We start from the raw sequence: 16,985 nt of genomic DNA on the forward strand, positions 1-16,985 counted from the left end.
GATCCACATTTCAGAACTGGTTTACAAAGCTTCCTAACAGGCATTGCTCATACCCCACCGCAGCTGTAGATAAATCCCAGGGACGCTCTTGAGGGCCTCATAGGAGAAGTCAGAAACCAAAGACTTCTCCCAGGCACTTGAATAAACTGGTCTGCTCAGTGAAACTATTTAGTACTGCCCAAACACACTTTGGAGAAGGTTTGCCAAACACAACAGTGGAGGTTTTGACAAACCGGAGGTTGGGCCATTCTGGTATTGGGTAACTATGGGGCCCACATGCCTCCCCAAAGTCATTCCTAATTCCCATATAATCCCCAGTCGTAAAGCCCCGCCAGGCACACAAGCTCTCTCCCTAATTGCCGAGGCAGGAGGGCATGCAGAGAGTTCATCCACATGTGGTAATTAACTCCCACCTTAGTGGTCAAGAATAAAACACCTCTGTTTTCAACACTTGCGATTAAGATCTGCCACGTCTGGAGGTCGTTTTGGCTTCCCCGTGACTCTTGGAGCACTAATAAAATTCAGCCTTCACAAGGGTATCCATGGCCAATGATTCTGGTGAAGTCTGGCCGTTAGCTGACTTCAGTCCGCAAAGAGAAAGGCCAAAGAAAGACGCATGAAAGCTGCCAACGGCTCTGGATCCATTTTTCCATATGTTGAAAGAACACAACCACTGCACAAAATGTTTAGAAATATGAGTTAAGTTTTGTCATAATGCATTAAAGCTGATTTCAGGGGGGAAAAACATTACAAACCTTTTTCTAGTCTCATATATAATACCCAATGTGACTCTGGATTGCTGAAGAACATTCTTGGCAAGAGTGAACGAAGGGATTACAGAAGAGAAGCCGGGTGACTGAACCGGAGGGAGCTGTGATTCCAAGGAAGGCTGGGAGTCAGTGGGAGGGCAGGCGGACCCGGGGCTGAGCTGCAGCCGTGGGGACAGTGAGGACTGTGGAATCTGGCTGAACACCATGTTCTGCTTGGCAAGAATGTGCTGCCTGACAAACACCCAGGGCACTAACCCTAAGAAACCCAGGTCCCGTGGCGGGATGGGGTGAGAATTCAGGAGCAGAGGACTATGGCAGCCCCTTGGGGCCCGGGGCAATACAGGCCAAAGATGAACTTAACAAGAACTCAGAGCAAAGGGATTTCGTGAGAGACCACAGAGAAATGAAGTTGCCTGGATGCCTCTACTCCAAGGTTGGCCTGAAGAACTCAGTCTGAACACATCTTTAAAAAGCCTATGCTCAAGGTGGCTCAAACAGAAAAGAATATCTGCCTGCAATGCAGGAGAACTGGGTTCGATCCCTGGGTCGGAAAGATACCCTGAAGAAGGGAATGGCTACTCACTCCACTATTCTTGCCCAGAGAATCCCATGGACAGAGGAGCCTGGGGGGCTACAGTCCATGGGATAGCAAAGAGTCGGACACGACTGAGTGACTAACACTTTCACTTTCAAGTCAGCTTCAGCATCATGCAACACTTAGGAAATCCCTGAAGCTGTCTGCCACGTCTGCCACGGTGTGTGCTAGACCCACTTCTGTAATCACTGCTTTTGCTCTGATCCAGTTCGGACATCAGCATCTGACTGAAGAGAATCGCAACTAAACATTTTTGTCAGACTGGGGTTCTCAGCCTAATAATATCCCTCCATGAGGAGCAGTCCCTTGCCCATCTTTTCTGAAAACCAAATCTGATGCAAGACGAAAAACTTAGAAAAACTGATGGGACTATAATTTTGAGGAATGCAAGGGCTGTCCTTTGGGTTACACTTTGGGTTAATCTGGAGAAGCCTGCAAACGAAGAGAAAATTGATGGGTATAACTTGCAAAGAACTGGGCTCAGTTTTCAGAGGAGTTAAAAATGGGGCGGGTGGCAAGGCACCTCTCCTGTGATACGATCGTTCTGCAGTGACCAAACACCCGAGATGTGGGAGCAAGGAGAACTTCCAGGCATCAGGCACCTGGGCACTGCAGAGGCCACCCTGCAGGCAAACCTTCACCCTTTCCCTCGCTGCCTCTTTGCCCAGTGCTGGAAAGGACAAGCAACGAAGAACAAAAACAACAGAGGCCGCGAAGCAGTGCTAGCCAGCAAGCACGAGGCGATGGAGGCAGTGGGCTTCTTCTCCCTGAAGGGAAACGGAGAGAGATGTGCTATCAGATGGCTCCTAGAAGCTGTGCCTGGAGCTGAAATGGAATGAATGAAAAGGGCTGGAAAAGCCTTGTGAAGTCACGGCACACTGACCTGGGGGCCTCGAGGGTCAAGATTCAGGACCATCAGAGGGAAGCAGCCAAGGCACAGCCAGCCCTGCAGGAGCCCAGGGCCTTGACCACAGAAGGTGCATCTTGGGCAACGGGCTTCCGGAGCAGGGAAGTCAGGGGTGGGGCTATGCGATGTGGAAGGATGTCTCACTTTGTAGGTCTGTGAGCCCAGGTTCCCAGACCAGTTAGTAGAGGGGTATGGTTATGCTTTCGGCTTCATTCTGACCAACTCTAAACCATAAAGAAGGCTGAGTGCTGAAGAACTGATGCTTCTGAACTGTGGTGTTGGAGAAGACCCTCGAGAGGCCCTTGGACTGCAAGGAGATCCACTCAGTCCATCCTGAAGGACATCAACCTTGAATATTCATTGGAAGGACTGAAGCTGACTTCAAAGGTCCAATACTTTGGCCACCTGATGAGAAGAGCTGACTCACTGGAAAAGAGCCTGATGCTGGGAAAGATTGAGGGCAGGAAGAGAAGGGGGTGACACAGCATGAGATGGTTGGATGGCATCACCAACTCAACGGACATGAGACTGAGCAAACTCCAGGAGATAATGAAGGACAGGGAAGCCTGGCGTGCTCCTAGTTCATAGGGTTGCAAAGAGGCAGACACGACTCAGTGACTGAACAACAGCAAACAATGTACATCTACGGGATACAGGAATCCATCTGCCAGAAGTTCCATTCTCTCTGCAATTTCCCAGAAATGTCTCTCTTCCATACATTGAGACACACCAGTACGATGTGCTCAGAAGGAGAGAAGAGGAGAGAAAGAGAGCTCAAAGAGGCCAGGTTCCTGCCCTTGGCCCAGGTGGTCCCGGCTAAGGGAGCAGTTGATGGGGACCCTGCCGAGGCCGGCAGGGTGTGAGGTGCTGGGCGGGGACAGTGCCGTGTGACGGGCCTCTGCTACTATCTTCAGTATCACTTCTGCCTTTCAGGTCTGCAGCTGGAACCCAAGTACCCCACAGGGTCAGTGGGTCCTGGGGGTGAGCCCGCATCTAAGGAGGCACAAGAGACGCCTCCACGAGCAACCTCAGTTGGGGAAGGGGAGAAAGCTGTAAAACAGGACATTGGTGAATTCCCTCTTCTACTTGCTAGGGGTCATTTTCTCCAAACAGGAGGCCCCCTTGCCAACTGCCCTCCTGCCTCTGCTCAAAGGCCAATGATTCCTTACGGGTCAAAGAGCAGCCAGGACAATAGCCTCTTAAAAAACAAAATGCCAGGGTTACACATTATTATTTTTATTTTCCCCCTCTTGGCTGTTTCTTTTTTTTTTTTTCTCCTTTACCTTGACCAGCACTTCTAATTATTTCAGAGGGAAGAGGGAAGATAGGAAATCAAAAGATCTGGTTCAAAACACAGCTCTCTCCCCCTCCTCCTGGGGAGAGCTCGTCTCCGGTGAGATAATAAGCATGAAGTGGATGCCAGGCTGCATGCACTCCCCAGACAATGGCTGGGAGAAAAAGGCAGCCGTGCACACACAGGAGGCTGGCAACCCGCCGTCCGCCAAGGGTTAAAGCCCGCAGCATCCTCCGGCCGTTCCAGAGAGAGCACAAAGCTCAGTGGGGCCAGGAGGAGGCTCCCACAGGGTCCCTATTAAAACGGATCAAGTCACACATGTCGATATCCCCATTTCATAGACGCTGTAATTTGTTTGACAGGAGTGAATCCCGCTGATCCAAGTCAGGGCAAGGGGGTGGGGGGGGAAGTCTGCTAGAAAGGGAGACCCATAGAGAGCCTGGTGTTTTCTGCATCTGGCCTTTAGAAGGAAGCCTCAGGTCCACCCGATCAGCCGTGCTTTGAAAACAGGGCGGGTCCCAAATAGAAGACTGTCCTTAGGCGCACACACACACACACGCGCACACGGTATGTACGTACACACACAAGGCGCATTGTTCTGATCTTAACTGTGAGATGTTAGAAAAGGTACAATAAAGCCTTTTCGGTTCCCAGCGGAGACAGGATCAAACCCCGCTCTCCCTCCGGTGATCCTGATAAAGGCAGTGCAGGTGTTCTAACAAAACGCGCGGCCGTTACTGCGCCTTCCTTCCACTCTTGTTCGTCTTTTGTGTTTTTCTGTCTTTTTTCCCCTTGCTCTCTCTCTCTCCCTGTCTTCCCTTCTCTCTCCATCTCTGTCCCTTGCCAAAGGCATTAAAAATTGATGAGAAGCACTCCACCAGGCCTGGGGGTGGGGGAGGCTGGGGGTGGATACCAATCCACTGGCCCTGCTTTGCTGGGAAAGCAGGTTTTGAATAAGGCCCCTGGCACAGATGAGATGAGTTTAGTGATCACAGTTTAATTCCGAATAGGGCACAGCGTGCTCTGTGGATATGAAACAGACAATATGGGGCAAACAGGCCTTTTTGGAATTGGCTTCTCAGAACTCTTGGTTAATGAGGGTCAGGGGAGAATGAAGGAACAAACCGAGATGCTTGGTACAACCCAGGAGGCTGACCCCTCCAGGGGGATGCTGCTGGAGTGGGGCCAGGGCCAGCTCTGGGGTCCCTCGGGGCCTCTGAAATCACGGAAGGTTAGAAAGGAAGTCGGGAGCTGAGAGGGTCCTCTGAGACCTGCCAGCCCCACTCCTTCTACAGCTCCCCTGAGGCAAGGCGACTTGCCCAGAGAGACAGAAAAACCTGGGCAACTGCCTGGCTTCTCCTGAGGCCTCCTGGGCCCATCCCTGGTCCCTGCTAGACTAGTTAATGCCTTGTTCTCTCGGCCTGTAAGGATGGAACTGGAACTAGCAATCAGAGTGTTGGTAGGTGTTCAAAGGCTGCTTTGAGAGGGAGGAAAGGATGCCCACTTGCTTATCTCAGAGCTTCCTCTGAAGGTTCTTCATAACCCTTCCATGGAGTAACTTTGGTTTCTTTACCCATTTTCCAAGTTGTCGGAATATATTTCCCGAAGATCTGAAGCAGAAAAGACAAGCATTTAAAATGGAGATACTGGACACAAATAGCCACTTTTACATGAAAAGTAAATCCTCTGTTATGCATAATGGTTAGATTTCCTCTGGTGGTGGGTGTGAAGACAGGAGAAAGCAAGGCACAGGACATAAATTTCAGGGAAAGTCAATTTCACAACAAGAGAGATCAAAGAAGTTGGCAGGGATGTTCCTCCTCTGCAGATTAAAAAAAAAGGGTAACAAAGACTCTTCCTTGAATGCAGATGTGCTGCCAGGAGTTGAACAGCCAGAGTGAGGCCATGAAAGAAAGGCCGAGAAAGTCTTGAAGGTGTTGGTCTGTAGCTGAGCCACGGGACCAATGACAGTGTCAGCCTATCTGTGGGTTTTTTTTTACAAGGTGAGAAAAAGAAATCCTTAGTTGTTTCAGATGCTGCTGGTCAAGCTTCCTATTACTTGCAGCTAAACACACTTTTAAGCAACACAAAGGCCAGGACTACTGACTGGATCCTTCTCTGTCCTCTTCACCTCTGGTCTCTAAGGAGCAACTGTCCTCCTTCTGCTACTAAAAATTTTCCTTTGTTTTTAATTCTGTTCCTTAAGACCTCCTTGGGGACCTTGTTCCATCAGTAATCCCTTATTCCCTCTCTAATAATTCCGACTCAACCTAAAAACAAAATCAAGTTTCTCCAATCTAAAAAAAAAAAAAATTATTTTACCCCCTTCTTTGAGGAAGATATCTTTGGGTTCAGAGAGCAAGTTTACTTAAAGACTTGTGATTTTAACCTTGACCACTTCTTCGTTCACTCTTTCATGAGGTAACTATGTACTGAGCAGACCAATGTGCAGGGCGTCATACAAGACACTGGGGCCTCCAGGGGGTGTGAAAGCAGACGTGAGCTTGCCTTTGAGGAGCCGTGAGTCATCAGATCATCACACCACAAACTTGAGATGAGCGCTGCCGTCCTCCACACCTTCACAGAGCCCACACGGTCCCTCGGGCCGCCACAAGGCCCCATCGGAGAGCTATCAGAGCCAAACCTCACTGATCGGTCGCGCTAAGAGAGTGGCCTTCAGGCTAGCGCCTGAGTTCAGGTCCTGGCTCCTCTGCGTGATAGTTACGTGATGCTGAGAAGACTCTGAGCCAAGTGTCCTCACCTGCCTGAGGCTGAGGCTGTTCCCCCTAACCCTGCCTTCAGATGACACGAGACACCCCGTCAAGAGTTCAGCACAGCGTCTGGCACAGAGAACGCGCCTGCTGAAGGGTAGCCATGAGCACTATTGCTGTTTGCACCTTTTCTTAGCGGACTCAGGTGAACAAACAGGGAAAAGTTTGAAGATGGACAGAAGCCATTTCACTCAGGTCTTTTTTCTTTCTGAGTTTAAAGATCCCTCCATTAAACACCTTCTGGTAAAGTAAAACTTGGAAGGACAGAACACACTGCCTTTAGGCCTTGTCCCCAGTCTTATCAACACAGGCTGTATACCGGGTTAAAAGAGCCTAGCTGACCTCTGCCTATGCCACCTGGGGGCCACAGTGTCTGAAAGGTTTCTAAACAGACTACATGCTTTTTGCATGTTCCTCCTAAAAAGCCACAATCCTTGCAGGGGACACTTTTGGTAGACTAGGCAGGGAAATCCTAACAATTCCTAAGCCGCATCAATGAGAAAACTCTAGAATCTCTGGCACTTTAGTGAGCGGGGCAGTGCCTGAAGGAGCTGCTTTCCTGAGGGGGCCATCAGAATCCTGGCTCTCTGGCTGCAGGTCCATGTGAGGGAACTCTGACTTCAACCATAGATCTGGCAGTCAATGTGCTGAGAAGGTGTGCTGGGGTGGGAAAGCCATCAAATCTGAGATCCAAAGAGGTTTTTGCCCGTTTATTTTTTTCTCTCCAGGTATTTACTTTCTAGGGGGCTTCCGGGGTGGCCCAGAGATAAAGAATCCACCTGCCAATGCAGAAGACACAGAAGATGTGAGTTCCATCTCTGGGTCAGGAAGATCCCCCAGAGACGTAAATGGCAACCCAATCCAGTATTCTTGCCAGGTAAATCCCACGGACAGAGGAGCCTGGAGGGCTACAGTCCATGGGGTTGCAAAAAGTCAGACATGACTGAGTGAACACACACATTTTCCAACATGTACACACATCCACACTCCCTCATCCCTGCCGCCCACCCTGTCATCCAAGGTGGGGGGGTACAACTTTCCAACTACAGGGGGCTGAGCTCACAAGGACATCTCCTTGTGTCACCGACCTGGAGCCTGGGAAAACTGACAAGAGGGAAAGGGTTCTAGAGGACTCCCCTGTGCAGCCGGCCAGCCAGCAGTTCCCCATCCAGCACTCATGTTTTTCATGTCTCAAGAGCCACGCAGGCGGCCTGGAAAGACCCAGGCAGATGGGCTGCCGTGTCTGGGCTGCAAGTTCAGCCAGTAGCCAGCCTGCAAGGCAGCGCTCAAGTGCATGTGATCCAGGGCTGGGTGGCCTGCGGTGCCGGTGCGGGCCGGTCCTGCAGCCGGCTGGCCTCTGGGCCCCTGCCAGACCGCCGGGCTGCCAGGGGAAGTGAGTGTGCTCAGCATGAGATGCCAGCTGGCCGGGCTTGCTCCCCAGGGGGAGGCTGTAAGCACAGATTACCAGGGACTTTGTTCAGTTCTGCTGCCGGCTCCCTGAGGAGAGGAACATCACAGCCCAGCGTCAGTACTAATAGGCCCTGATGCGCCAGACCCGGCTAAGGAGGCCAGCGCCGGAGGGGGTGCACAGCAGACAGGAGGACAAAGGCCATACCTTCCAAGCCATCAAGCTGGCCTGGAACCTAAAACAAGGCAGCACTGTCTGCAGCCTAGCCCAATCCCCGCCTGAGCCTCAGGGGATGCTTCCAGCCCGGCCCCATCTCTGCAGCCCACACCCAAAGAAGCCCCCAGCCCTCCACTGAGCTCCATCATGGGAGCCCGTGTGGTCCACCACTGCAGACCATAAAGTCAAACTTTCCTCTGCTTCATTGCAAGGACCTGTGACTGTGACGTGACACCAGCCACCACCGCTCAGGAGTTGTCATGGAGACCGTAGTGGTGGCAGAACTGATGTTGGTCTCCACTTTCATGGAAAAAAAAAAAAAAAAGTAATTTAAAATTTTATGTATAAGACCAGATCATTAGACTGAGAAATTGACAATTTCTTACTACTTTTTCTCCTAGAGGGATTTCTGAGGAGCGCTGGAGAAAGCATCCATTGGCTAGGATGGATGTTCAGGCCTTTCAGGCTGGTCGTGTCTCCGACCCCAAAATGGTTTACTTCAAGATCAAAGGTGGCCTTGGCTGGTTTCACTTCCACTGTCCCAGTTCCCACATTCAACTTGCCACCCAACACCCCTGCCATTATGTTAGGTATCTAATATAACATCGCTCGTTTGGAGCCTGGGCAAAATGCCTCTGAGGAAATTTTTGTCACCTGTTGGCACCGCGTGAACCCCAGCCCGAAGCGAGGACAGCCCTGGATGTGAATGCACAGGACATTCCGGGGAGCCAGAGAGCGTGCTCCTTGAGATCAATCTTCCTCCCCGCACGTGTGGGTCTCTGCTTTGTGCCCCACTCCTTCCCCTCCTGTTTGGGGGCCTGCCTCTCTGGGACTGACACCCAGGCACTCCATCCTCTGGACTCAGCAAAGAGCCACCTCCTGGCTGACCCCTCCGCTGCATCCCTGGGGTCGCCACTGTCACAATGGGACTTACTGAGGACAACCAGCCCCGGCGGCCCTCCCCTCTGCTCTCCCATGGCCCGCCTCTGAAGTCCCCAGCCTGGGAGGAGGGAGACTTAATGAGTTCTCACCAGGGTCAGTCTCTCACAAAACACACCTAACACAATACCCTCCTCGTCTCCTTTCATAATATGTAGGCAAGCTGTCATCAGAATCTACTGTGACACTCCCGAAAATCTAATATTACTTGCAAAAGAGCATTCTATATTCTCGGTGGAAATGTCTCTACAGCCTTGATTTCAGTGGTTCAATCTGGAAAGAGATGACGCACATTTAAGGCCGGAAAAAAAAAATACATGCACACGCATATACATACATACATCTATATGTATATATATGCCTCTCCAACCTCTTTCTCTCGCTATTCTGAGGCTTGTCTTTAATGAGCAGCTCCAAATGACAGCTTTAATCACTGCCTCTGGCCACTGAAAGAGGCCGCTAATGATAGGAAAGAACATAGGGCCATTTGCATCAATCAGCTCCAGTCTAAATCACTTTTTATGATAATGCACCCAAGCGAAGAAGAAAGTCTCTGATGTCGCCTGCATGATGATGTACCACTGCGCCATCTCCCCAGTTCAGACCTCCACATAAATCTCTTAAAGAGGCATGCACCCCACCCAGGCCTGCCTAACACGGCCCTCATTTTCTACACCAGGGCCGAGTCATGAGGGGCTGAGCAATCTGTTCCTTTAGTTTTTAGTCTGGGGGACACACGTCTGCTACAACACAAATAACAAGGTAAGGGAGAAGAAATACACCCTGACCCACTTATGACACCATTTCATCTCCTCTTTTTTTTAAGCACTCAAACAAAAAAGAAGGTGGGTATGTTGCCAAACTTGATTATTTGCTAGTCCTGGATGGAGATGGAAGGCCAGGTTGTATGATGACAAGGACAACAGGCGGGGAGCTCTGAGGTCTGGGCTCCAGGTCGGGCTGCCCCGGCCTGTGTGACCTGGGGAAGGTCCTGTCGGATTCCCTGGGCCTGAGTTTCCCCAACGTCAGGGGCCAAGACCAGATCACGTCCACGAGTTACAGCCAATGGTAACATGCTCTGACCTGAAGACTGTTAGGAGAGCTGATTCTTCCATTCAGAACCCCATTCTGCTGGGGAGAAGGCTGACCTGCCTCTTTTTGGACCACAGGTCTGAGCAACCACAGCTTCACGTGTCAGATGCAGCAGCCAGCCTTTTTTAAAAAAAATATATATATATATACACACACACACACACACACATATATATATATTGCTGTGGATCATTTTTAAAGTCTTTACTGAATGTGTTGCAACATCGCTTCTGTTTGATGTTCTGATTTTTGGACTGCGAGGCATGTGGGATCTCAGCTCCCTGACCAGGGGTCGAACCCACACCTCTGCATTGAAAGGCGGTGGAGCCTTAACCACTGGGCCATGAGGAAGGTCCCAGCAGCTCTCTTCACAGTGGCTCCTTGGAGGTGCCGTCCAACATTTCGTATCAACTGAAAAAGTAATTATATATTAAACAACAGCATGGTCGATTATGATGCAGAGATGTTTCAAACACAGGAATTTTCTTATTCTGTAGCCGGTGAAGAATTAAGAAGCCTGGGGTGCTTTTTCCATTTCCCCCAAAGTACAAATGTCTGTTAGTGGCTAATAGCCTGGGGTCATCTGTCCCCTTGTAACAGTCAGGACAGACGTCTCTTGCTACTTTAAGCATAACAGCCAATACATACATATGTATATACATATACATACACACATACATATCTACTCCAGAGAGCTCACAATTTATTAATATTACCTGCATATTTGGAGAAATGCTGAAAGTTTCGAAAGCCCATTTCTAAGGGTCCTTTTGAGGAAAATACTACTGCATCAATGAATGTGATGCTTAGGACAGACCAGCAGTGACTATGCGAGTATGGCTTGACTGCCCACATGACAGACTAATTAATAGTGATTATTTTTTAATGCACAAGGCTGTGAGCAGCATTTTGGTAAATGCTGTTCAGAGCACATTCTAGCCAGTGAGTCTGAGATTTTATTCCTCTGTCTTTTAGAACCTTTCCACACTCCAGTTATCCACTGTGATGGTGTAACTGTAACAAAAAGGCTGGATATAAACAAATGACTTCCAAGGGCTAGAAACTTAGGATGGGCAATGATGGCTCCTTTTAAAGTCATTTGCCCACTAGGTCAGTTAGGATTCACTTTGGTGGTAAGTGACAGACAAAATAATAGTGGTTTAAACAAGAGTTCGCTCTCTCAAAGTACAAGTCCCAAGACAGGCAGCCAAGGGCTGGAATGGCACTCTCTACTGTCAGGGACATCGGGTCTCCCTACATATACGGACGTATCTGCCTTTATTGCCTTCCATTCCCCAAAAACACAACATCGCCCAGGACCATGACTGTGGCCCCAACCGTCATGTCCGCATTCTAGATGGGCCTGCTCCTGGCCCTTTAAGGACACTCTACAAGCAGCGCTTCACCAATTCATTAACACCCATTAGCCAGAACTGAGTTCTAGGACCGCATCTTGCTGCAAGGCAGGCCACTGAAGGTTAGTCTTTATTCTATTTAGTTGGCCCATTTGTCCAATTAAAAATCAATAGTTTTTATTACGGAGGAAGGAGGGGAGGATGCAAATTAGAAGGCAACTAGCATTCTTTGCCGCTAACAATGTACCAGGGAACTGTCTAGCAGTTATCATGGAGACCCACACCTCAGTTCCCCAAGCCCCCTCACAAGCTGCGGTGTGGGGCAGGGATGCCCTGAGATGCTTCTTCCTTTCCCCACAGTATCCCTTGTGGGGGCTGCTTCTTGTTGACCTTTAGTTTTCCCAAGGGGGTCCCCTCTGAAAACATTACCCCAATGAGGAACTAGAAAATGGAGTGTATTCTTCCAGAAAGACACCATAGACTCGGAGTATCATTTCCATACTGTGGGAGGCAGCATTTTAAAGCCTCCCAGAGAGAACAGCAGGACAGTAGTTTCTGTATGTCGACTGTCACAGAATAACTAACACAAGGCAGAGAGCTCAGAGTCGCCAAGGAAGGTTTGGTGAGTGAGGCGTCCTTGTAAGCTGGGCTGGGGGTGCAAGTAGTTTTACTCAAGTCTTCAGGGAAAGTCATGTAACTATTTGTAAACATAAAGGTGTTTCTATATATAGAATGGATAAACAACAAGGTCCTACTGTATAGCATGGAAAACTATTCAATATCCTACGACAAAGTATAATGAAAAGAATATTTAAAAAAGAATGTTAAAAAGAGGTTTTTCATTTCTTAGCATAACACACTGACCACCAACATTTCACATGTGGAATTTCCTCCTGAAAGTAATTAGCCAACTTTAAGTGAACACAGACAGAAGACCTCCTACAAATTTCTTTCTACAACATATAAGCAACTTTACTTTAGATACTTTCTTTTTCGCCCTAAATGTAAATATCTGGTGAAGGAATTAACAGAGCTTGTGAAAGAACAATTATACACATCCTCACACAAGGTTGATGTGTTTGCTCGCATGCTAAGTCTCTTCAATCCTGCGCGACTCTTTGCCACCCCACGGACTGTACCCCGCCAGGCTCCTCTGTCCATGGGATTCTCGAGGCAAGAATACTGGAGTGGGTTACCTCTACCTCCTCCAGGGGATCTTCCTGAACCAGGGATTAAATCTTCATCTCTTACATCTCCTGCATTGGCAAGGGGGTTCTTTATCACCAGCGCCACCCAGGAAGCCCCACATAAACTTGACACCATGTGTCAAGTTCATGTCCATCTCACTGGCAGGGTAGAACATCACTGCTGCATCTCCAGACCGCAGGAGAGGCCCGGAGGCGGCGGCCTGGGGATGGCACAGTGCCAAGGAAGCCAGGTAATTGTGCTTCTAGAGGAAAAGTCACCCAGCGTTCACCATTTCCCGGGCTTCATCTCCCACAGTGCCCCGGGCTCTTCCTTTCACATCACCTCACCTCTTGCGTCTTGCCTAGACTTGACTTTTCCAACACCCGGCACCTCACTGTTTTCTATCTCACTGTTCCATGTCCTCCACACCAGACACCTCCACCAGGTTTGTATCCTCCACAGGCTCTCATCAGCGGATTTTTGCCCAAAGGATTCAACTGGTCATACTCCCAGAGACAGAAATACGTATTTTTAAAAGGCGGCACCCCCATCCTCACTGAAGACTCAGCGGCTGCACTCCACGGTCTTCTGACAGTGGCCAGCGCCACGCAGCTCCTAAGACACTCTCAATCCCAGGAACCCTCTTCCCCGTCTCCCAGCAGCGCAATGCTGGGGGCAGCACTTCCTTGCTCTAAGGAATAGGCCAGGGACTTCCGTGGTGTCCAGTGGTTAGGACCCAGTGCTTTCACTGCCGTGGTCCCAGGTTCAATCCCTGGTTGGGGATTAAGATCCCTGCTCGCTGGAAAAGACCCTGGTGCTGGGAAAGATTGAGAGCAGGAGGACAAGGGGTTGACAGAGGATTGAGGGCAGGAGGACAGTGACAGAGGATGAGATGGCTGGATGGCATCACTGACTCAATGGATATGAGTCTGAGCAAACTCCGGGAGATAGGGAAGGGCAGGGAAGCCTGGCGTGCTGCAGTCCATGGGGTCGCAAAGAGTCAGACACGACTGAGCAACTGAACAACAACAACAAAGCCATGAGAAGCAGCCAAAAAAAAAAAGAAAAAAAATTGGTCAACTATAGATGGGCCCTGGACCTCATCAAGAAGGACAAATATATATGCACAAAGATGCCTCAATGTCAGGCTGCCCAACAAAGACTATGAAAATAATCAAGGATTTTGAAAAAAATTTTGCCTGTGCTGAGTCTCTATTGTGGAGCACAGGCTTCTCTAGTTGAGATGCATGGGCTTAATTGCTCCGGGGCGTGTGGGATCTCAGTTCTCTGACCAGGGACTGAACCCATGTCCCTGCCACCAGGAAAGTACCGTAAGTGAAGATTTTGAAAAGTTTATTATGTATGTTGCACCACAGAACAGAAGCTTCATGAGGGCTGAGGCGGTATCTGTTTCCTCCACCAGTTCCTAACGTTTGGCCTGCACACAGAAAGTGCTCAGTAAATGTCTGCAGACTCGACACGTGAAGCTTCAAAACGAAGAACCACACACATCGCAAGCGTGAGTACTCACGGGCTACAAGGAATCTTTCTTTCAAGAGTCAGAGATGACTGGAGTGGCAGGAACTCTCCTAAATCCAGTTAATGCCATAGACTTCAAGTAGAATACTATCTTGATAGCTCTCAGATCTAGATGAGGCTCACTTCTGAAGACCTGGAGGTGGTATAATTACCTCAACTGATAATCTTATCTAGTGCCCGAGAAGCTTTTATGAGAAAGCTGACCTCAGACAAACTCTAATTTTCCACTACCTAGCAGAAATGTTCCAGATATGGTATATGGAATAAATTTCAGAGAGTTTCTTTAGGAAAGAAAAGAAAAATGAAAGAAGAGAGGAAGAAAGGAGGAATGAGGACAGAAGGAGAAAAACAAACCCACACACCAAGAACGATCTGCTCCTCCCGGCGCCAGGGCCAGAAGCACCTGAAAGTGAATAGGACTGGATTACAAGGGTCGCGCTGTCTGAAGTCCTTCCTGTGTAAGACGTCTATTCTGGTACCTGCTGGCTTACTCGGCCTGTGAACATCAATTCCACACTATCCCAGTTCTCAGGTCATTATTTAAATTCATCGCATTTAGCAATAGGTGGTTGGCCAATGTCAAAAACCATGAACAGGGAATGATTCCCCAGTACGTCCAAAGGATGTACGGTGACATGGAGCACGGGGCAAGGACAAATGCTGTTTGATGGTGTTTCAAAGTGCGTATGTCACTGCCTGTAAGCTGAGCCTTGGTGAAAAATGTTCTGCTGAATTCCTCACATTCTTTGAAAATGGAGACTCATAGAGTAGCCCTTATACGACATTACCTGGACCATTTGGCTGCTTGATAGAACTGCCCCAAAATACTGCCCTTCCCCTCGCCCCCCCAAAAAAGCTTACGGGTACACAAAGCAGACGCTCCATCCGCATCTCGGTCAGCGGTCCACACATGGTGGTGCCAGCCACTGCCCTGGTACCACCCCGGCTCATCACCAGCCTGGGGCGGAGTATGAACCCAGACTAAGTGACATGCATAATATATTTTCTTCTGTACATGTATGATAGGGTAAGAGTAAATGTCATTCCGTGGGGGGACACATCATCTAAAATGACCATGCAAAGGAACAAAATTGCCCCAAGAGGTTCAATGAATAATGACATACTTAGTAGGTCAGTAAGGGCTTCAGTTAGGGCTTCCCTGGCGGCTCAGTGGTAAAGAATCTGCCTGCCAGTGCAAGAGACGCAGGTTCGATCCCTGCATCAGCAAGGATGAAGGGAGGAAAGGGCTGTCCACTCCAGTGTTCTTGCCTGGGAAATCCCATGGACAGAGGAGCCTGGCAGGCTGTAGTCATGGGGTCACAAGAGAGTCAGTTATGGCTGAGTGACTAAACAACAAAAAAGGCTTTGGTGAATTCTAGGAAACACCTTCACCTCTAACAGGAAGCTGCTATCGTGTGGCAGGCACACTTGAAACCACTGCACCAGGAGGCCCAGCTTCAAACCTGAACACAACAACCCCGCCAGGCTTCTGTCTCGTCATGCGGGCCTGTCCCGCAGGGTTTTTGCGGGAGCCTGCACTGGAGTACTGAAGCACCTGCTCCTAGTCCTGGATAAATATTAGATATTATGATCTCCGCTCCAGAGGCCCCGGGGAGGGCTGAGGATCATTGAGTCCGTATTTCTTCATTAAGAGAAGAAAGCAGCCATTTAACTATTGGCAGAATCATCTCCCTAACGGTAAACTATTCCCCCTCTTGCTCTCTTTTTCTTTCATTGGCAGGAGCGCTAACACTGGCAGATTCCTCCTATGGGACCGGGGCCTGGTCTGCGTGTTATCTGGAAGGCTCTGGTGGGGACTGCCGAATGCTTTTTCACGATGACAGTGATTTCGCCTTTTGAGGCACCCGCCCCCCAATCAATGATGGGGCGTTTTTGAGTCCGGGTAGGAGGCCGCAGGAAGGCACAGCTCAGAGGCCAAGCACCCAACCCTGCAGACTCTGCACGAGCAGGCCCGGGGGCCGGGTCTAGACTGAAGACCTTCCCCTGGTGTGTGGATCGGCTGACCAGCCTCTTCAAAGGTGTGGCTCTGTCCACAGCATAATCAACCAGTTCCATTACCAAAGGTGACGGGGTTGTCACACTGACACTGGGAAGAGTGCTGGTGAAGACACTGTGACTGCAAAACTTATGGTTTTATATACACCGGGAAGTTTGCACATCTGACTTCTCCTGCCCGCTTTGCATTAGAAAAAAAAAAGAAAGAAAAAGGGAAAAGGGGGTAAAATGTCATTTTTGCCCGTGCTTCTACTCTAATGTGCGTCCATGATTCCAAAGAGCTTTTACATGTTCTGTTCTTTAAGAAACAAAAAAGAGAAGTGTGTAGAAAGAGTCTATACAGTCCATGAATTCTCCAGGCCAGAATACTGGAGTGAGTAGCCTTTCCCTTTTCCAGGGGATCTTCCCACCCAGGGATTGGATCCAGGTCTCCCACAATACACGCAGATTCTTTACCAGCTGAGCCACAAGGGAAGCCCAAGAATATGGGAGTGGGTAGCCTATCTCTTCTCCAGTGGAGCTTCCCAACCCAGGAATTGAACCAGGGTCTCCTGCATTGCAGGAGGATTCTTTACCTACTGAGCTATGAGGGAAGCCCTCTATACAGATATAACCCACTTTAAATAAATAAGTATGTAAAATTTCTGAGGGACAGATGAATGCCTAGAGGTGAATAATCAGCTTCATAACACACTTCTTCACTTTATCAGAGGATTCACGGTTTCTGAGCATGCACCCCTTGTGAATTTACACTGGAGTGCAAACAACTCACACCTGTGTGACAACCCACTTTTTCAGCACATCTGTATCTAAAACAAGGCATATCTGGACTTCCCTGGTAATTCAGTGGTTGAGAATCTGCCTGTCAATGCAGGGGACATGGGTTCGATCCCTG

At 49.3% G+C, this 16,985-nt stretch overlaps 1 protein-coding gene across 6 annotated transcripts in view; it reads right to left on the reverse strand.

The window, feature by feature from the left end:
• Positions 1–16,985, reverse strand: part of AUTS2 (activator of transcription and developmental regulator AUTS2) — a 1,185,004-nt gene that overhangs the window by 167,437 nt on the left and 1,000,582 nt on the right. The gene's annotated exons all lie outside the window — the stretch shown is intronic.

The sequence above is a fragment of the Odocoileus virginianus genome, chromosome 33 (assembly GCF_023699985.2).
Source record: "Odocoileus virginianus isolate 20LAN1187 ecotype Illinois chromosome 33, Ovbor_1.2, whole genome shotgun sequence".
In the NCBI taxonomy this organism is placed as follows: domain Eukaryota; kingdom Metazoa; phylum Chordata; class Mammalia; order Artiodactyla; family Cervidae; genus Odocoileus; species Odocoileus virginianus.